Consider the following 23,342-nt stretch of genomic DNA (forward strand, 5'->3'; position numbering starts at 1 on the left):
GAACTAGAAAATATCATCCTGAGTGAGGTAACTCAGACTCAGAAGGACAAACATGGTATGTACTCACTCATAAGTGGATACTAGATATAAAGCAAAGGATAACCAGACTGTAACCCATAGCTCCAGGGAAGCTAGCTAGTAAGGAGGACTCTAGGAAGGATGCATGGACTGCCCAGTGATGGAGAAATGGCTGAGATCTACATGAGCAAACTGGGGGTGAGGAGGGTTAATGGAGGGCAAGGCACAGGGGATGAAAGCTTAGGGGAGTGGGAGGTTCGAGCTGGAATGGGAACAGAATGGGAGAGCAAGGAAAGAGATACCATGATAAATTAAGACACCATGGGATAGGGAGAAACAGAGTGCTAGGAAGGTGCCCAGGACTCCACCATAGAATACTGGCAATAGTCAAGAAGGTGCCTGAGCTGGCATACTCTAGTGATCAGATGGCTGAATACCCTAACTATCATCATAGAACCCTCATCCAGTGACTGATGGAAGCAGATGCAGGGATCCACGGCTGGATCCCAGGCAGAGCTCTAGGAGTCCAATTGATGAGAGAGGAGGAGGGATTCTATGAGCAAGGGATATTGAGACCATGACTGGAAAAAGTACAGACAACTAGCCAAACTAGTAGAAACACATGAACTGTGGACCAATAGCTGAGAAGCCCCAATGGTACTGAACTAGGCCCTCTAGGTAAGTGATACAGTTGTTTAGCTTGAACTGTTTAGAGGGTCCCCAGGCAGCAGGACCGGGACCTGTCCCTAGGGCATGAGCAAGCTTTTTGGAACCTAGTGCCTATGGTGAAACACTTTGTGCAGCCTTGGGGCAGGGAGGAGAGGCTTGGACCTGCCTCAACTGAATGTACCAGACTCTGTTGACTCCCTATGGGAGACCTTGCCTTGGAGGAGGTGGGGTTGTGGGTTGGGTTGTGGGGGAAGGCTGGGGATTGGGAGGAGGGAGGTAGGGGAATCTGTGGTTGGTATGTAAAATGAATAGAAAATCTCTTAATAAAAAATTATTTAAAAAACAACAACAACAACAAAAAAGAAATAACCGCTATATCCATGAATAGTTATATTTTGTTGTATAAGCTTAACATATTTTAAAATGGTGACAGCTCTTAGCTTATTGTGGTGATATTTTAATGGTGCTGAAATGTGATTTTATTTGTATGTTAATAAATAAAGTTTGCCTGGAGATCAGAGGTCATAGCGAGCCAGGGACAGCAGTCCGGCAGTGGTAGCCCACATCCTTAATCCCATCACTTGGCAGGCAGACTCTCTATGTGGTCAAGGACACAGCCAAGCATGGTGACATGAACCTTTAATCCCAGTACCAACCATGGAGACCTGGAGGTCTGTAAGACGGGCAGTGACAGGAAGTCATGTGGTTGGGTTTAGAGCCAATGAGAAGGCAGAACAGAAAAGCAATAAAAAGACAAGTCAGGCAAGAGGCAACGAGGTGGTAAGGTAGTCGTGGCTCTTTGCTAGTGCTCTGATCTCTTTAGCTTATTACCTCTGTATTTGGCTCTGTGTTTCTTATTTACTAAGACTGTTTAGAATTCATCTACAGCTTATAATATCATTACACATGTTTGACTGTTGTACTGAAATGAGGGAAAGGATTAAGTTTGCCATCTTGGAGAGTGTTTCTACTGTTTCTGCATAACCGAAGTTAAACTTCTGCAACATTAATCACTCTTGCATTTGGGGCAAATGGAATGTGTTAGAAGGGCAGTCAAATCTCACGTGTTAGAGATGAGCTGGTGGTAAAGAGAGTGCAAAATTATGCTAGTCACATTGTAAATTATGTTTCATTAGCGTCTTTGTCAGCTCTAATGGCACAGTGGCTGATTCTGCCTTCTTTGACCTTTGCCTCCCCCTTCCAGTGACTCCTTGCCTCACGTCATCAAGTATTTTACTGCCTATTAATACAAAAACTTCTTAAGAGGTAAGGTCAATTAGAGTGTTCAGTTTTCGGGATTCATGCTGGCCCCCTTAAAACTTACAGTAGCATGAAAGTCATAGCAAGGAACTCATAGCAAAGGAAATCATGGAATTCTAAAATTAGCCAACAACTTGTTTCAGAATGTTGACTGTATATTCATAAACAAATCTATCCTACTTGAATGAGGAGTGATGTAAAACTTTACATCTTGACCTAAAGTCTTTGTGAAAACATGCAAGTATTTACAAGATTTTAAGCAACTTTGACAGGTGCCACTAGCTGAACACTGTCAATCTGCTAAATTGTTGTGTATTTATAATTTAAACATTAGATGCTGAATGCTTCCTATCAGTATTTCCTAAAATGACGTCTGAACTATTTGCTCATTGTGTTTTTTGAAAGACATTGTTTCTTACTGCTTTTTGCCACTAGATGGAAGAAGCAGGTTAACAAAATGATGTTTTTGGTGCTTCAGTCAACCCTGCCCAGAAATAACCAGAAAATTGTGTTAATTTTAAATTGATAAAACAAGGGTATTATCAGCAGTCTTTTGTTTATTTGTTTTTATTGCAGTATTAGTCCTTTATATGAATAATGGACCTAAGAACAGTGTTTTTTTTTTTTAGAGGTAAACTTTCTTTTATGTTTTTTAAGAATTATAAATTTCAATGGTAAGAAAAAACAATTGTCATCTGGAAGAGATACAAAATTGTATTTAAAGTGTTGGTAACATGTATACCAGAAAGTAATTCTTAGTAATCCCTCAGGGAAGTATGCCCCCATGTGAACATTATACCACATTCATTCAATTATTCCTTTATGTCACAGGTGTGTACCAAGCAATTTGCACATTACAGATTCAAAAGAGATTCTGTAAACCACACCAGGGATGACTTGGGAATAGCTCTTCTTTATAAAATATTTAATTCTAAAAGAGATTTGAGCAAAAGGAAAGACAAATACATTAATGCATTTTTTAAAATTCAGAAATGGGTAAATACTAGAAATAGATACAATGTGTGGATGTACATGCTGGGTGGTGATGGTGGTTTGAGTTGTTATTTTTATCTGAGAACAGCACAGGTCACTTACTGAAGAAACTTGAATTAGGACGGATCCTCTAAGCAAGAGGATCAGGGGACAGCACTCCAGTGAGAGAGGCAGAAGACTAAGGTACAGATATAAGCAATGACAATGTAAAAATATTGAAAAATGAAAGGGCAATAGTTTTAAAGTAATTTAAATATTTTCATAGAGAAGGCACTATTTTTTTAAATAGGTGATGTATACAGCATATGTAATAAGCTAAAACACCTTGCAGAGGAGAATAGAAAGTCCTGGAGACAGTAAAACTTCCACTTGGAAATGGAAGCTCACCTAGGATGAACCAGCAACTTCTAACTTCCACTTAATGGATACCAGTTTTCTGTCAAGGTGCAGGCTTTCTGTGCACATGGGTCTGGAAATCGATGGGCAGATTTCATAGGGAATTATTAAATTCAGATTTGCAAAAGCAGCTTCTTGGGGCCTCTATCATTGCTTTTATGTTGTCTTATGCAAGGAGACCTTAGTATCAGCTGTCATATAACTACGAGGAACCAATATTTAACTTTTAAGGCCACACCTCATACCACCTACCTTCTTAACTCATAGCCTATTCATATGATCATTCTGTTCCAGCCACAGAAAGTGATGGACCTGAACCCTGATGTTATGAGTGGCTATAAAATTACCCACCTTTTAAATTCAACCACGGAATTTGATTTTATAGCCACCTATGGAACTGTAGCTACAGGTTAACTAAAGATTGTGAAGTAATATTTCCTTTTTATAATTCTGAATTGACTGCCTTGTAACTTCTGAGATCACCTTGTTCTACTGTGGGGCAAGCTTTATAGTATTATAATTTTGTATAACTCAGTGAAGATGTTGTAACTTTTTCTTTTCCTGATTCAGATTTATATTATCCCTCCAATATTAAATATAATTTATCACTGTTTTAATTGCTAGCAACATAATATAGGAGACTTTATATAATTTTGAAACTATAATTTTAAGCTTCATTTCCCTGCTGTGTACTACTGCACCTATAAGTATGATGAAGTTAAAATTATTTTACATCTTATTATACAAAAATACTATGCCTTCAATTCTATTTAAATTATGTGTATGTGTGTTACTACAAAGGATTACTAGGCTACACCCAAATAATCACATATATAATTTCTATTGAATATAATTTTTATTACCTTGTATTATTTCAAAGCAACTCCTTGTTCAAGGCCTGTGAGATAGCTTAACAAGTAAACTGTTCTTGCACAAGTCTGAGGTCCTGATTTTGGTACCTACAACCCATGGTGGTAGGAGAGAACTGACTCACTCAAGTTCTCCTCTGTCCTTCACATGTGTACCTTGGCAGGCACATACACCCCCCCCACCTACCCACCCAACCACCCACCCACCCACCCACCCACTCGCTCACTCACTCACACATAAAACTTAAAATTTAAAAAGCAGCTTTGTTTTAATTAGTATAGATGCCTATTTTAATGAATTCAAAACAATAATTCTAATGATTTTTAATATATCTACAAATGGTATTAGTCCTGCTTGGATCTCATTAGATAGGTATTCTATTGTGCTGCCCTTTCATACTATCTATGATTTCTATATTCTTATTTTATTCTTTGAACATTTCACATGAATGCAATATATGTTGGTCATATTAATCCCTTGCCCTTCCCTCCAACTCTTCCTTCCATAACATATCTTCCTCCTTCCATATTTATGAAACATGATTTGATTCTCTACAAGGAGAATGACACTAGTTAGACTTTAAGGTTTTTCTACCTATAATTAAAACACTTTCAAAATTATAACTCATAGTAATATTATATGTGCAGTATATCTTTAAATGTGTTCATTAGAAGGATAAAAGTTGAATGTGAAAATTTGCATGAGTTATGAATCTTTTTAGGCTTCTGTATATATAGCCAAGGTAAGGATAGGGGCAATTCTTTGAAAAAAGACTGGGAAAACAATATAAAACTCTGTACTTGAAGAAGTGAAACAGCAAGGAGTTTCAGTCCAATTGTCAAGACTGTGTATTTGCTTTGATTCTATTAACCTAATGTAACTGTGTAGCTCTTTGTAATTCTGACAGATGTAGGTAGTAAAACCTAGAAATAAAATTTCCTAATTCTGGTAGGGCTCAGCCCCAACTCTAATGTGACTATTAATTTCACTTGAAAATCATAGGCAGTTTTCCTACAGACATACTGATTTTAAAAAGAAATGTTTTTAAAGGTTGTACTTCTAGCAAAATAAACCCTTTAGAAGAGTAGTGTGGTTCTCCTATTGAATGTTAGAATGTCCGTTAGTTGTGGAACAACTATGTTACTAGTAGGGGCACTAAGATCTTCTCAGTAAACTCCATTTGAAAAACCAAACAACTAAATGAATACTTCACAAAAATCACTCCATCGGGCCAAATTCTGCACTGTGTAGTGCTGGGAATTCCATTAAGGTTTAAACAGTTGAGCGTTTCATAAATCATTGAACCAATAGTAGAAAGGGGCTGACATCATCATGACATCTGTGTTTTAATACCTGCATGTCTAAGGCTGTGTGTGCTGTATGATGGTTTTGTTTTGTTTTTTGTACATAAACTTTACATATAAGAAGGATTTCATAAGATAGGAAGCTCTCAAGAATTTTTGTACTTTGAATACTAGAATTTAGAAAAAAACATGTTTTGCTCACATGTATTTATTTTATTTTATACATTTTTGTTGACATTTGATGTTTCTAAACTATACGAAAAACAACAGGGATTTTCTACGTTTTAAGTTGATATTACTTTGACACTTTGATTTTTTAAAGGTGTGATACTTTTTCTGAAATTTGTCATTTGCCACAGGAATGCCTTTGATCATGTTCAGATATTTAAAAGAACATGATCTGTTTATAAAGGAAAAACAATACAGCCATAGTACATTAAAATTACACATAAAAAATCCAAGGTTTTCTGAGGAAAGCTAGCTCAAAGACAGACACAATTTGAGGATGTTTAAGAGCAAAAGAATAGGGTTCCTACTGAATGTATGGAGTTTCAAACTTTTGTAGATTCAAATTTCTCTTATTTTTATGATGGGATCATTTTCTAAATGGCTACTTGAACCTCTATCATTCAATGCTTACAGTAATTTATTCTTGGATCTAAAGTTTGCTTCCCCCTCCATCAGAATCACTTTGGTTAATTTTCTTTACATAATGAGAAGTGAGTAATTGAAACAACATGAGTATATCTAGCACTAGAAAATTCAAGGAGTATTATGTTACAGAAAGGGAATAAAAAGTTACATTGAATTGACTTTGATTCTATTTTTTAAGATCCCTTTCTTTTACAACATTGGGTAAGAACTACTTGAAATGAAGACTATAGCTTTGGAAATAAAAGCTCACCAATGTAGTTAGGGAAAATTGGGATAGAAAAAAACATTTTAAACAAGACTTCAAATTTCTTAGGGTTTTGTACTTCCTTATATGCTTCAAAATAGTTTTTCAACAACACAAATCTCACCAGCAAATTCCTTGCTTAATTGCCCCCAGTGTTGTTCAGGGTTCCAGCATACGTTTTAACGTCAGCCTCCTGATCAGCATCCCTTCTGTGAGCATCTCTCCTCCCAGCACTCCTCATTCCCCATTGCCTCTTATGCTCCATTCACATCCCAGCTCCCTTGGCTTTCACATGGCTCTGGGCTTTTGCTCATGCTCTTTCTTCCTATTGTAAGATCCACATTTCTGGTTCTGTTCCTAGATCTCCTGTGAAGTCCTTGCTGCACTCACCACTCTCCCCATTCTAACTCTCTGTGCTGCATGCTGACAAATCTAGTAAGGACTTCTCTGAAGGCATTTTCACACTTTTCTTCTGCAGTGCTGTGTTTTCCATTAGACAACAAGCTACTGGAAGGCAAGGAAGACATTTTGTAGTTCCAATATCTGCTATAGAGAAGATATGGGTATACAATGCAGTCTTCCTTTATTAATTGGCTAGTGCTTCCTAAGCATTTGATGCATGCCAAATAAGAACAACCTTCTAGTGTATTTTTGGAGGAATACACAGAAGTCAATGACTTTCATGGAAAGTAAACAATGAAAGTGTATTGAGGACTGGGGAGATGACTCAGTCAGTGAAATTCTTGCTGTGCAAGTATAAGGACTTGAGTTTGAATCCCCAGAACCAAGAGAAAAAAAAAACGCAAAAAACAGAAGTGATAGTGTGTATTCTGTAACCTGGTGCTGGGGACAGGGGGGAATCTTCAGAGCTTTCTAGCCAGTTTAGCCAGCCCATGTTTTTGGGTTCAGTGAGAAACCCTGTCGCAAAGGATAAGGTGGAAGGGGATGAGGAGATGGCTCGGAGGACAATGTACTTGATGTGTAAACATGCACACCCACAAAAAGTCAGGTTCAGTAGTTTATGCCTGAAACCTAGCACGAGAGACCAGCAACAGAATAGTAGGATCCTCAGAGCTCGATGGCCAATGTGGGCCCCAAGTTCAGGAGGAGAGACCTTGTCTCAAAAAAATAAGGTGGAGAGCTATAAAGGAAAATGCTTGATATCAACTTCTGGCCTTGGTTGTGTACATGTATATGCCACACACATTGCACACAAGATAGGGTGGAGAGAGGGAGTGACAGTTAAAGGAACCCAACAATGACCTCTGGCCTCCACATGCATGTGCATCCATGTGTACATTCATCCAGTTGCACACATGCACACCTGTATGTTACACCCATAAAAAATACAAAGGATTGAAGAGGAGATACCTCAGTTAGTAAAGCCCTTATCAAGTAAGTGTGATGGTGTGTATTTTCATCTCTAGAACCAATATAAAGCTGTCCTGGTGGGTCTGTAATCCCTGTGCTCCTATCGTGAGATAGGAGATGGAAAGAGGGGATGACTGGAAACTCATGGGCCAAGTAGATTGGCATATGTGAAGGGGAACAGGAGGAAACCTTGACTCAAGCAAGGTGGAAGGCGAGAACTGACACACATGGTACACATAATGGAATACACACATAGAAATTTACACATAGCATACACACATATAACACACAGAGAGGGGAGGGAGCTTGGACTCAAGGTTTACTAATGGATGAATCCCCAGAACCCTTAGGGCTCCAGGAAAACCTTTGAATGGGATCTGGGAAGATGATGTTAAGGGCTATAGACATCATGAAATTCAACTTCTCTGAAAGTAGAGCCTTTGTCTGCGTCCTATGCCAAACTGACACCCACATTTAATGCCTACCACCTGCGGGCATTCAGTGGCATTAATATTTCTGGGAAATCGCTGTGAGCAATGGAACCAGAATATTTGCATCAGTAATGGATAAGTTGCTTTGACTTTCAGTCACAAGGGCTTTAGGATATTACATGGTATTAAAAAAACCCATTTTATAGTAATAATGTATATAAAATTATCACTTAAATGGTATTAGGCTTCCCTTCTTTGGTTGTGACCTTCTACTAATATTTATTTTCCTTAGTTTTCATGAATTAAATTTCTTAATATGATGCTTGTTTTTAATGTGCAATTGTTGAATTTTTTTCTTTTTGAATAGTAAAGGCTGAATAATACCAAGAGGTGGAACTCTGTACACACACACACACACACACACACACACACACACACACACACACACACCCCTGTGCTATATTCACTGTCTTTGAGTCAACAGCAAGCCAAGTTTAGAAGATAATGGCCTAATGCAATGAGGTCTGGGATTCAAATTTATTGTTTAAACTTAAACACTGTAAAGTTTAAAGCAACCTATTTATTTCTGGGATGTCTCCCATTTCTATACAAAGTTTACAAGGATGTTAGACTCTCTGGCCCTTACCAGCTTTCCCATTTCCTTAGGCATTTGGTGAACAAACACTAGTGCTACCCAGAATTGTGTTCAGCCGAGGAGTATGACTTGGATATGGACGGCATGGTTATGCTTTAAAGAAAGCAACACTTTCTAGGTGATCACTTTGGATAGTTGAACATAATTTTACCACATTTAAAGAACACTTAACCCTACTCAGTGCATTTAAAATCTGCCTGCTCATATTAGCACACTGGACTTTTCATACCAATCATCTAAGGATGCTCTTGGCCTCCTCTAATTAACCTCCTTGATGTCTGTCTCTTACTCTCTGTTGTTCCTTAAGTTATTCATTCATTTTGTCTTCTAACAAGACTTGCTGTATAATTTCCCAAGATGTCAAAAGAGAGCCAAATCAGTTGGTTAGAATTAAAACATCAGCTATGTGTTTCTTTGATGCCATGATGAAATTAAGTATATTATAAAATAATAAAAGACACATAAAACCAAAAATCATTTGTAATACTGCCACCCAATAATGTGATTCTCACAGTCATACAGCATATCTGGACTTGTGCACAGCAGAACGTGAGATTTTAGGATCATGATGCACTTCTTTCTTGAGTACATTGCCACATTGTTATAGAAAATAAGAAGAATCCATTTGTACCAGACTCTTTCACCCAAAGTCCCAAGTCCATAGTTAGATAATTTCCTTTTTGCTGTGTAACTCTCCATTAGAGGGAAGAGGGCAGCTAGTAAAAGAAACCACCAAAGCTGAGGCTGCAACCAGTAATCAGGAAAGAATGCCTTCAGACTTGATGGCTCCGCCAGCTCTCGGCCCTTCTCATTTATTCCTTTTTAACTTAATACCCAATGTCAACTTAGGAGAACTGCTGTTTGCCCTCCTCCTGCTCCTCCTCCTTTCCTCTCTCCCCTCCTTTTGTCTCCATTTTTCTCTGTTTCCCCTCTTCAGTTCCATTTGGTAGACTCTTCAAAGAGCACAGGCTACTCTGATTGGCAGGGTCTTGATGTTTCTGCTTCCTGCATCGTGAGATTCTTCAGTTATTTGATTGCATGTGTTTCTTTCCTTCTTTTCATTCTATTTTTTAGCCAGCACAGTCTTATCTACCCAATCTCTACTGTTTCCCACGTGTATATATATTTCTTCCTTTTCATTTTTTGTCAACCCAAAACTAAAAATTTGTCTTATTATGCTTTTATCTTTTCAGCTTATATGCACAGTAACTAATGTCTTCACAAACATTGTATTATCAGTGTTCCTTTACTTCATAAACTGAATGGAATTTAAGGAGTAATTTCTTGTTATTTTACTATTATTGTGCTCATTGTGTCCCTATTCTTTACAGTAATTATTTTTGTAGATAATATACTACTTTCAAAATAGAATTAGGAACAAAGCTCAGAACCCTGAGCACCAGTCTAGAAGAGAAAAATAATACCTCGGCCCTAATACAATAACCTCATCTTTATTGAAAATTAAAAACACATCCATCAAAATAATAAAAATTCTAAATATCTAGTTGATAACCTAACACCAGTTTGTGCAATTTCCAGTGTAAAATCATAAGTAAAAGGGGAAAAAACAAGGCAACAATACTCCTCTAAAAATTACTAATCCACAGCAATGCCTCCAAAAACAAAACAAACTAAAACTTGGACTAAACCTAAGCAATGACATGAAAGACCTTTATAATGAAAACCTTAAGCTAATGAAAACAGAAAGTAGTGTTCTGTGGTGGCGAATGCCTTTAGTCCCAGCACTAGGGAGGCATAGACAGGCAGATCCCTGAGTTCAAGGTAACCTGGTAATGAAAACACTGGAAGAAACAAGCTGTGAAACTGGGGTGGTGAGCCAGTAATTAACAGGACTGCTGCTCTTCCAGAGGACCCAGGTTCCTTCCCAGGACACTGTCAGGCAGCTCATAACCTGTAAACTACAGCTATGGGAGATCTGAAGAGATCTGACAGCTTTTCTCTCTCTCTCTCTCTCTCTCTCTCTCTCTCTCTCTCTCTCTCTCTCTCTCTCTCTCTCACACACACACACACACACACACACACACACACACACACACACACACACACACACTTAAAAGCAACTGGATATAACCATATTAAGCAGATTGAACCAGTCTCAGAAGACAGACGTTTTTCCTCACATGTTCCTAGTTTTATATAGATACATAAAACCACATAAGCATGTATCTCATGAAAGTAGAAACAAAATTGCCTATAGGAACAAAGGAGACTAAAGGAAGAGGAGAGAAGCAGGAGGGCATGGGAATGCAGGAATATATTCGAGGTAATTATGTGTTTTCATAAAATGGCCTTATGTATATACTACTATGTACAATGAATGCACAAGCGGTGAAAGTTAAAAGAAAAATATAAATTTTTCTTTAAAATGTCTTAATTTGTTAATTTCTTTAAAATATTTATATCTTAAAGATTTTAAAAGCCTCTTCAGGCATTATTTCAGATCACAGGTATACAATAATGGAATAAAATGTTAAAAGTTCTTTCCTTGTGGGGGTTTATTTAGTGTCTTTATAGTGCAGGGGTTATGGTTGTATTGAAAACAATCTTTCTTCTTCCTCTTTTGAAGCAAGGTCTTGATGCATAGCCTTGAACTTTTCAACCTCCAAGTACTAGGATCACAGACTTGATGTGCCACTAAAGCAGTTTAGAACATGTTGTAGAGACCATGCAACTGGCTTGTAACTGTTGAGCATGTCGCAAGGTATCTTAAGCAACTTGCGTTCATTTTTTGAGTGCATCTTCAACTGGGATGGGATTTTTTGATTCTACTTCTTTTATAGCTGAGGAAACTGGGAATAGTATATGACAGGTCAGGGATTTGAACATAGATTCTTTCTCACTGAGAAGCTCACATTTTTAACCACAGCACTGTGTTCTTCCTATGCCCAGAACATTGAAATATAAGAGAAAAAGCTCAATAAATGGTTACTGAATAAAAGTATTTCTATTCACATTGCAATAATGGCTTTGGGTTGAGTAGTAGAATTGCCACAAAGATGGGTGAGCTGTAGTTCTTTACCTTATTTGCTTTAATTAAGCTTACTAATAAACTGGAGAGAGCCATTAACTAACTTGCTTGCGAAGTGACAGGATCCTGGGCATAAATATGAGCATGGCAAAAGTCAACAGACAGCCTGTTATAAATTAGGACAGTGAAATTACTTCATGTGTATAACAAGAATCAATCAAGAAGTCTAAAACCGCTGTTATAAATGATGAATGAAAAGGATTTTCAATTCTAATTAAATTAATCTTGAAGTCATGAGACATAATTTTAATTTCTGTATTCTGAATATCAATCTTAATCTCTAAATTCTTAAACATTTAAAAAACATTAGTTTTTTTAAAGGATGAAGCCACCTGAGATACTTTTATTTTATAAAACGTAGGGCATTTTTCTAGACATTCTTATTTTTTAGTAATCTATTCCTTGATTATAAATGGCTTAGTTCTGAAAGTTATCCTTTACTTACTGTTGCCTTCTTTTACATGTTGGTGTGTAATTTTATATTTATTATTTATATAATAATAAATATAAATTATTCAATTTACTTATAGTGTGCCTCCCAATTTTCTCTCCCATCTTTCTTTCACCCAATTGGCACAGACTCAAAAAAGCCAGGCACAGGAGAGAATTCCAGGGCTCCATTTTACTTTGATTCAGTTAGAAGCTCCTCCTCCTGTCTCATTGGAGAAGCATATTACCCAACTTTCATTTGGAGCTCTGGGGGTGGAAGTCAAAAGCCACTTACAAACACATTTCTAGAAAACAACTTCCCATATTTACTCAAAGCTTGTTTTTATATGTATACTGGATGTTGGACTGGTTTTGCCTTTTATATTATCAGATCAATTTTATTTTTTAATCTATTCTCCACAGCAGTCTCTTTCTAGCCAGATTTTTTATAATACCAAAACATCACAATATATAGATACTAAACATATGAGTACTAAATAAATACAAAAATATGTATAGATACTATCTGTTCATCTCATTGAGAATGTGTATAAGTTGGGTCAAGTGCTATATTGAATGATAGTACTTGTAATGGTTATTATAAATGAGCTCCTAAGAGTAAATATAAAAGACAAATAAGGTATTCACAGTTAGTAATTTGATTTTCTTATTTCCAAATTTAAAACTTATTGACTTATTATTAATTCTTATTTTTTTAAAGAGATTTATTTATTATGTATACAGAGTTCTGTCTGCACATATCCCTACAGGCCAGAAGAGGGCGCCATATCTCATTACAGATGGCTGTGAGCCACCATGTGGTTGCTGGGAATTGAACTCAGGACCTTTGGAAGAGCAAGCAGTGCTCTGAACCTCTGAGCCATCTCTCCAGCCCCTAATTCTTATTTTTAAAACATCATTGGAAAACTTGTTTATAATTTTCAGCTGTGTGTGTGTGTGTGTGTGTGTGTGTGTGTGTGTGTGTACACATGAGTAAATGTGTGGAGGTCAGAGGACAAATTGTGATAGCTGATTCTTTCCTCCCATTTTGTGGTAGCTGGCTCTTTTTTCCGTGATCTTTTCATAACTGGTAAAGCTGCCTAGTGTCAGACATTAGGTGAGTTTGTAGTTAATGTACAGATTGGTTGAAATGCCTAGTCAATGTGTAAAAAAGTGGTAAGCTATAGAATGGAGAGCCACTGGTACATTGCTACCTCTATTTTGTGAGTAGAATGTGATAGCGTAGTAATATCAGATGGTCAACATTCTTAACATGAACCCAAACAGCTGATTTGAAGATGACATTCTCTTACCTGATAATTAACTTTCTCTGTTAACAGAAAAGCTGAAAAATTGAATAAAGTTTAGCAACATTTGCCACACTGTTAACAATAGCTGAGATGGTTCAGGTCAATTGTCAACTGAACAGGATCTAGAATCATTTGGGAGACAAATCGCTGCACATTTCTGTGATGGATTTTCTAGATTAGATTAATTGAGTGGAAGACCCAGCCTACAGGTGGGCAGTAGCATTCCATGGGCTGGGGTCCTGGACTGCATAAAAATGAGAATTTATCTACATTCATTGCTTCCTGAATGTAGGTGCAATGTGGCTAGTTGCCTTCGGTTCCTTCCACAGTGGTGAAACATTTTCAGAGAGTAATACAGAATTTAATTGATTTGACTGCTGTTTTTTACAACCACTATGTTTTAAAGTATGGGTTTAAAATTTTTTGGCAAATTTGGATACTTGCATATTTCCTTTTTAACCTTGAATCTCTGCTTTAGTGATAAAAATGAAAGCAAAATAAAAGCTTAAGAATTTGAGGCAATTATGAGAGTGAGGCTATTTTTTTTTTAAATCTAAAATTAAATATTTTAAAGAAAATGTAAATGAATTAACCATTGCTTTGGGTGATTAATAAGGTGAAAAATTTTAAATTAGTAAATGCATTTATAAATTAATAAGTCTAGGAATGAGTAAATTTGCTTATAATTCATGTTAGTATATTTATAAAACAATTTATAAATTATTTCTAAATTAGTAAGTGATTAATAATTATCTAACAATAAAATGGGACAATTGTACTACTCTTAATGAGGATTACGTGGGTTTTATTTTCTCTCTCTGAAAACACCATATTATCCTGCATCCTGCTTGGGATGCTTGAGATGAAGAGGAGAGCTACCTGAACACAGCACTGTGATTCTTGTAGCTAGAGGTTTCCTGCCTGGCCCACAGTCAGGACAAATCTCTCTCACCTGCCAGTCCCATAGCCGCTCAAACCCGACCAAGTAAACACAGAGACTTATATTGGTTACAAACTGTATGGCCGTGGCAGGCTTCTTGCTAACTGTTCTTACAGCTTAAATGAATCCATTTTTATTAATCTATACCTTGCCACATGGTTCGTGGCTTACCGGCATCTTCACATGCTGTTTCTCATCATGGCGGCTGGCAGTGTCTCCCCCACCCAGCTTCTTGTTCTCTCAATTCTCCTCTCTCTTAGTCCCGCCTATACTTCCTGCCTGGCCACTGACCAATCAGTGATTTATTCATTGACCAATCAGCAACACATTTGACATACAGACCATCCCACAACACTTCCCCTTTTCTTTTCTTAAAAAGGAAGGTTTTAACCTTTACACATCTCCAAAGTCAGCTTGGTATATTTGGGAATTTGGGCGTAGCTTCTATTACTACTTCCTGTTGGAGGGGGGCGCTGTATCTTCTGGGGAAACAAAGAAAATTTTAGGATTATGGAGTAGTCCATGAGGGTGTATCGTCTGAGCCAGTTGCCTTGAAACGGTTCTGGATGTTGGATCATCTGGGCCCTGGTTTCACCTTTCAGGGGGTCTTAGCTGGTCAAACCTGATGTATCTTAATCTGGAACAAATCCATAACCTCTGGCTTTCTGTGGAAACAAAAGCAGAGTCTCCTTTCCAAAGCAACATATCCTTATATCCAAATTTTGAAGTCATGGTATCTTTAAAATATACATTTTGGCATAACTCAACAGCTTTTGTAATCAAATGTTTTTCTTTAGTTATGAATATCAAAGAGAACATAATCCAGAGTCTTTGTGTGGTAGCCATCTTTACGTGGCTTATTTTTTATATTAGCTCTGCTTCAGCTAGTGGCACCACAAGCTCCTACCACCACGGACTTCTCTGCTGTGACAGACTGATATCCCCTGAACCACAAGCACAAATATATTCTTCCTTAGTGTAGGTGCATCTGCCGGGTAAGTCTGGGTAAGACTGAAGATCTTGTATTACTGACAAGCTTCCATGAGATGCTTACACTGTTGGTCTGCAGGCAACACCATGAGCAAACAGGCCTTAACCATGTTTATTTCAATAGTGCTTCAGCTGAGCTTTTGTCGGGAACTGAATGGCAGGCAACTGGACTCTGAGGTATCTAGTAAGCACTTGGATATGTAGGGATCTAGTTTCCATTAAAGTAAGACTCATATTACTTTTGACACTTGATGTAGAGTGGCAAATCTGAAATATTGAATTGTTCTGGTGCCTGAAGAGTTGCTGCCCATATTCGGCTTTTTCCAGTGAAGAGACGGACAGGAGAATCTGTGGAAATGCAGGCAGGGCCAGTATTGCTGCTGTGGATATCAAGCAATGGTATCAGATATGGTCAGGCCTGGTTTGACCCTCTTCCTCTCTCACAGAGATAGAGTGAGCATTTCATCAGTATATGAACATTAATGTTAAAACCTCTAAAACACCTAATAGTTTCATAACATTAAGTACTCACAGTAAGCCACCACATATGTATTGTTGGATAAATTTGATTTGTCTTTGAAAGGTTGCTCTGGAGGTCAATTTAGTTTTCATATGGAAAGGATGAGGTCTGTGTTTTGATATTTATTTTCAGTCATTAGGGAAGCAAAACATAATCTAATAAATAGAATTTCTAACAAATATATATGAATTAAATAAACCTCATGTTTTACTCTCTTTAAGTATAGATAGCTCAGTCTAGATTCTGTGCCTATAAAGACAAGATTATGGTGTTATATGATTTTTACTGGGGAGTCAGTTTCTATTCAACTCAAATTGAAAAGGCAAGACAGATCAAAGAAACAATTTCATCTAAACCAGGCTTGGACAAACAATGAGTTTATTAGCATATTAGCATATAGACAGATTACTTTCAGAAGCATGGGTGATTAGGGGCTCAATCAGTTGCCTCACTTAAGGGCCCACATCAGCCTGAACGATGATTAACCAAAGCTCTATCCCTGGAGCTCCCTGTACAACTTGAAGGCAGCTAGCTATACCACTGAAGGGATCCTCAACCCAAGGTAGTGTAGAGTATCTATAGAGCTGTGAGGAGAGGGTGAGGACTGGGATATTGTGAGTTTCCCGAGTCTTCTAGTTTTTGTGAGTTTCTCCAGCCTTATTAAATTCAGTAAGCTGATGACTTACATGTGAGCCTCGTGAGCCTCTTCCCTCCCTCCAGGTGGAAATGTTTCAGTCTGGAGAAAATGTTCCCACAACATAGAGCCTTCATCCATCTTGGCCAGCTATCATCTGTGTACCATGACTATAAATCCCCTAACTTCTCTTCATACATGGGTCCCAGTGGCTTCTGAATATTAAAAAAAAAAAAAAGAAATTCAAGGAAAGAAACAAGCTCAGAGTATAAAATTGCTGACAGTGGTAGAAATACAGAATTCTTGAGCTAAAATAATAGCTTGTCCTTAAAAAATAAAACAAACCACGAAGTTCCTTTCCAACTCTAGAAACAAAATCCTCAACAAGAACTAAGGTTTTCCCACCGAGATTCATAGTGGTTGCACTCTCTCTTAGAGAGACTCATTTGAAGAAATGTCTTTCTTTATATTTTAAGATTTTTTAGGAGGACAGGAAATGACAGAGAATGTACTCAACATCTGTTATTTTAAGGAAAGTCACAGCAGACTTTAAATCTGTGAGCACTGTCATTATCAATCTTATAGTACAAAGTATTCCCAGTAATATTATGGCAAAGTGGTAGATTGTAGAAAATTAATAAAACCTAAATATTGAGCATAACGAAAGAGCAAAGGTTAGAAGGAGAAAGTAATCTTAAGAGAAATCCTAGAGATTGATTTAGGGATTGTCTTTAGGAGAATGAATTCCTAAATCTGTATTGCCCAGTAGAATTTCCATGACAGTGGAAAATGTTCTGTATATGTTCTCTATAAAATGCTAGTCATTAGTTATAAATAGATTTTGAATAGTTGAAATGGGGCTAGTAAAACTGATAACTGAATTTTAACTTTATTTTTAATTAATTCATTTTAAATAGCCAACTAAGGCTAGTGGCCATCACATTGGACCGTGATTTCCAGAGAAGACCTCATACACATGCTGTGATACATTTTCAGTTTTCTTTTAAATATAATTGCAAGCTCATTTATTATAGTGTTTGAGAAAATATAAATGTAATCAATGTTTCAGTTATGAAAAGTGATGAAAAGAATATAGTAGAGAATCAATATATGTATTGCATTACCTGAGAGCTGCTTATAATATATACTGCTTGTTGTTTAGTATCATTAAAATATATACATGTGTGAGTATGTTTTTCTATGTATATATTAAAATAAAAAGAGGTATTAACTTACACTAAGCTATCTGATATTATATGTACATATGCTTATATATGTATATACTGACTTTAATATAACCAGTGCATAGATTAATATGTATGTACATGGATAATGATATAGTGTGACTTTTATATAGCTAGTGTTTATATATTAATATTTTGGAGTCATAATAAATTAAAGTTGATAAACAATGTATGTACAAAAGTCAACTCTAGAATATGTGACTAATGAAAATTAATGCGTATTTTCAAAGTGTGGTGATCTTATGCACATTTATCATTGTCTATCAATAAAGGTGAATTCAGAGTAATTATGGTAGAAAAATAGCGGAGGGGATGGTAAAGAGACATTAAAACAATTCCTGGGTCTTTTGGGAACTGGGATAGTGATTGATAAAAGTGTGAGGTGATGATGGAAGAAGGAACAGAATAACTCTGAATTTTATCTTTCTGAGTTAGAACTGGCATTGACAAATTGATGCCTGCTCTCACTAATGAGAATTTGTTTTGTATAGTGTTTAAATAATGGAAATACATTGGTTAACAATAGATATACTTCTAAAGTACATCCATAGTAATCACAATAGATTTTCCACAATAATTATGATGAACATTGGACTTAGCATTAAATACAAGCTCTATGGGTTACTTCCTGTGTGATTTTGGAATAAGACCTAACCTTCCCATACTCAATGTTTTTAACTGAATTAGAGAAAATAGAACCACTTAATTCAAAGGTTTTCAAAGAGGATGGAATGATATAATGAGTGTCAGGCACTTTGTATAATCTTTAATACATCAAATAAGCCTTCAAATGGTAGCTAATATTAAATATTGATTAAAGCACTTATAAAGGACAAGAAACAGAACATTTCAAATCCCTTGTGGGGTGTTTTAAGAATAATGCAGAAAGTGCTAAGCATTTAAGGTATACTGTCACAATACAGGTAACATGGAGGGTTGGAAAAGCCCAGTGGAAAAGTATAAAACTTCCAGATTGGAAGTAAGGAGATCATCAAAGAAGATGTGAAATCAAATCATCATAGATAATCTTAGGAGGAAAATGGAGAAAAATCACTTAAAATATATTTTATGGAGCAGTAATGATGCCTGAGTTGATGGGAAGTAGACATGGAGAACCTACTTGGCTGTAGAATGCCCACATGCTCTTAAGGTTTTCTGAGAACAAAGCAAAGATAAAATAAGAATCCATCAGAATTATGGAGGTTTTACATACAAAGGTATAAACTCCATAAGACGCTATCTCTGTGTTTTTTTTTCTCACCTTATATTCCAGTGTGTGGAAAACACAACCCCAGTGTGTATGAGAACTTGTCACAAGATTCTGCAGGACAAACAAAGCCAGACAGATCTAGTATTGCTCTGGGAGAAGCATGGTCATGGATAATGGCGAAACTAGGGAGTCCCTATAAGCTGGGCCGGAAGAAGGCTGCACATGGTAATAGGACCAGATCCTAGCTGGAATATTCCTGGTTACTCTTAATCTATAATGATATCAAAGACACCAGACACATCTCTGATGCTGATGGCACCAGGATCCATTAGTAAAGCTCCACATACACTGTAATATTGCTTTTGTCTAAAGCAACAGGATTACTCAAGGACAGGTGTGCTGGTCGAAATTCCAGATGGCTATGCTCAAGTCAAGCTGGATCCCCATACCCAGTTACGAGAGAAATAATTTTAAGTGGAAAGTCATAGATTACTAAGATAGTGTATACACATATGTGATGATCATTTCTTTCTTAATATTTTAAAAGATTTAATTTGGTACTTGATTTCATTTTTTCTTTTGGTTAATTAAATAAAACATTAAAAAATTTTTGTGCTTTGATCATTGTTCTTTGCATCTTAACTATGCCTATTTTATTCTAACCCATGTCTGCAACCTTTATTTCTATTCATAGTTTTTCTAAATTTATCTCTCTGGACCCAAGCTATCCAGAAATTCAACTTCACATACTTAGTGATATTTACTAGATGCATGTGTCTGGGTCTCTTTTCAGCCTCTAAAACTTAATATTTCTGAAGTGAATCAATTTTCAGCTTTTGATGGTAACTTCTTGATTCCTAAAACTGCAGTGTAATTTTCTAAATCAGACAAACAAGAAACCTCTGCTGGCTTTTAATCTTCCATCCCTCTTGCCTGTCGTATCCAATCAGTTGCCAAGCTACACCACTTTTTGGAGTTCTACTCTGAACCAGTCAGTAAAATAATGTGAATGACTGCTCTTGTGAAATGCTACAGATTGAATTGACTTTCTCTCTTTTTTTTTTTTTTTGGGTTTTTGAGACAGGGTTTCTCTGTGTAGTTTTGGTGCCTTTCCTGGATCTCACTCTGTAGCCCAGGCTGGCCTTGAGCTCACAGAGATCCGCCTGCCTCTGCCTCCCAAGTGCTGGGATTAAGGCCTGCGCCACCATTGCCCAGCTGAATTGACTTTCTCCAGTAGTGATTACCATATCCACTGGAACCCTAGACATTCCCGTGTGGTAGGTGGTCACCCAAGAGCATGTGTGACAGGAATGAAACAGCAGCATTGTGATGGTAGTGCTGTGTAGTTCGGATAGACCTTCTAAAAGCCCATGTGCTAAAGACTTGATTCCCATATTGCTGAACTATTGGGATACTGCAGAACTTTTAGGAGAGGAGACCGCAGAGCAGTGGTTCTCAACCTCCTAACACTGTGACCCTTTAATACAGTTCTGCATGTTATGGTGACCCCTAACCATGAAATTATTTTCATTGCTACTTCATAACTGTAATTTTGCTACTCCTATGAATTGTAATGTAAATATCTGATATGCAGGGTATCTGCTATGCAATCCTATGAAAAGGTTGCTTGTCTCCAAAGGGGTCGCTGCCCACAGGTTGAGAAACACTGCCCTAGGAGCAGGAAGCTAGACCTTTGGGGAGCATGATTTTAGATTTTAGAATCTTAGCCTCTACTCTGTCTCTCCCCACAGCCATCATGAGGTGAGCAGCTTTGTTCCCCTACTCATTCTGCCATGGTATTCTCCCTTGCTATTGGATAAGCCCCAGAACACCAGACAACTGCCCAAAGGCTGAGACACCTGAAACAACGAATTGGAATGCATCTTCTCTTCTTGGTTAGTTAATTATCTTAGGTATTTCAGTAGAGTGATAGAAAGTGGACCACACAGGCAGGAATTGAGGGAAGCTGGAGAGAGGAATGGTCCACGGGCCCAGCCAGCATAGGTATTCACATTATCCTCAGCCTCTTGAAAACAGCAATGTTTGAGATTCTACTCTCAGGGTAAGTTATCCAGTGTACAGCTTTGTTAGCATCACATGGATAACAGTATCTCTGTAAATGTCACTGAAGAGCCGAACAGACTGTACGCGCTAATCACATACAAACGGGACAAGAGAAAAACAATTTGCTTTCCCACGCTCTGTGTAATGCATTTAAGAAATAGTCTAGGAAGGAAGGATTTGAAGAGCAAAGCAAGTCTTGTTTCTGGCACAAAATAATGAGCAGTGTTGTATTTTGCCACCTCCTTGCTTTTTTGTAAGTGCAGGATACATTTTTTAGGTGTTTCCTTAAGCTGCATTTCTGGCATTCCAAGGTTAAGTTATGATCATTTGTTTTCAGGTTTTGCACTCCCTTCTGCCCCTCAATGAATTGATAACAATATAGTAAGGCCAATTTACACAATGCCTTTTTTTTTTTAAAGAAAGAATAGATTTTTGCATCTTGCCTTACTGACAAGTTTGCAAATTGCCAATCTTTGCTCCTTTCTCTCCCTCCCAATTCTTCACGGTGGTAATTAAGGACTGTAAATTTCACTTTATCATTTGTGTTTGGAATACTAGCATAAATCATAGTAATAGCACCGTTTATTTCAGTAATGCCAGCTTGCCTGCAAATCACTTGTAAATTGGTTCCATAGATGTACCTCCATCAAATTAATCAAAAAGCCACCTGCATATATTTCCTGAGCTTATTTCAAAGGCTTAGTAACAGTGAGGAAGAAAGGCCAATGCTGACCTTTTCATTTTTATTTATCTGTAAATTCGGAATAGCTCATGCATATGTTTTCACTTACAACCTGGGGACATCTAGCTGAATGTTTTACATAGTAGTTATTTTTTTAACACACAGCTGAGACTTGTGTTTCAAATAATGTATCTGCCTGATGGTCTTACTGTGCTCCACATACAATAATCATAATTTTTGACTAAGCATAACACTATATATATTTGAGAATGGTGAAAAGCAATGCTTTTGTGTTTTCAATAGTTTTCCCCCCCGCAAAATGTGTATAGTAGATTTCAATGTTGTGATTCAGGTCATAGTCACTTACATTTTTCTCTTGTATCCAGGAAAGTAATTTTGTTTTTAACATTTACAGAATTTATTTATTTGTGTATGTGCACATGGGTGCCATGGTGGGTGTGTGGAGGGCAGAGGACAGCTATCCTTCTATCATGCAGATTCTGGGGAATCACACTCAAGTCATCAAGTTTGGTGGCAGGCACCCTTGCCTACTGAGTCATCTTGCTGCCCTGAGGTAAGTGATTTTACTGTGATGATGATAATTTTTTCCCCAACGTAGAACATATCCAGGTTTCCATTTTGAGGTCAGCACATCCTTGAAATAAACCGGTCGGTTTAGCTCAGGAGTTTTGTCTGTCATCCAATGTCTCTCCGCAGCTGTTGTTCCTTTCTCATCAGTATTGAGAAAATTCAAGGTTAATAAAGCACTATGTAATCTATTTCTAGGAGTCATTGTTACCTGTTGCTGTTTATTTAGCATATCCTTTAAAGTTCGATTGGATCTTTCTATGACTGCTTGGCCTGTGGGATTGTGTGGTATACCTGTAACATGCTTTATATTGTAATAAGCAAAGAATTGATCCCGGCTAGCTCAGTCGGTAGACCATGAGACTCTTAATCTCAGGGTCGTGGGTTTGTGCCCCACGTTGGGCACCAGATATTGGTGAAATTATTAAGGCCACTCCACGTAGTTAAAAGGAGATTTATTTAAGGGCGTACCTTACAAGTTAAGGGATAGGTAGGTCGCGGGGTCTGGGGAAGGTGTATCGCAGTCCAGCGGTGTTCTCTGGAGCTCTGCTTGGCCCACCTTCACCATCCAAGGTCCTGAAACCGAGTGAGAGCGCAGCCCATCCAGATCTTGGGCCTCCAGGCGCCTCCCTTGGCCCTGCCTTGTAGGTGTGAAAGTTGCCGAAGTCTCAATGGGGGTTGGAACTTCCAGATCAAAGCTGGAATGGCTACCCACTACAAAACTGAAAGCTATAATACATATCAGAGTACATGGCACAGGTCCAGGCCCTGTGCTTGCTCCTTCGGTCTCTGTAAGTTCATATGAGCCTTGCTCAGT

At 37.5% G+C, this 23,342-nt stretch overlaps 1 protein-coding gene across 2 annotated transcripts in view; it reads left to right on the forward strand.

Moving 5' to 3' along the window:
• CUNH4orf33 (chromosome unknown C4orf33 homolog) overlaps window positions 1–23,342 on the forward strand; it is a 92,005-nt gene that overhangs the window by 48,808 nt on the left and 19,855 nt on the right. For both annotated transcript variants that reach the window (XR_008216335.1, XR_008216336.1), the window contains exons 9-10: window positions 20,943–21,086; window positions 22,353–22,511. The gene's annotated coding sequence lies outside the window, so the exon portion shown is untranslated. The remainder of the gene's footprint in view (window positions 1–20,942; window positions 21,087–22,352; window positions 22,512–23,342) is intronic.

Source organism: Peromyscus californicus, unplaced genomic scaffold (assembly GCF_007827085.1).
Source record: "Peromyscus californicus insignis strain IS unplaced genomic scaffold, ASM782708v3 Scaffold_9__1_contigs__length_137607984, whole genome shotgun sequence".
Lineage (NCBI taxonomy): Eukaryota > Metazoa > Chordata > Mammalia > Rodentia > Cricetidae > Peromyscus > Peromyscus californicus.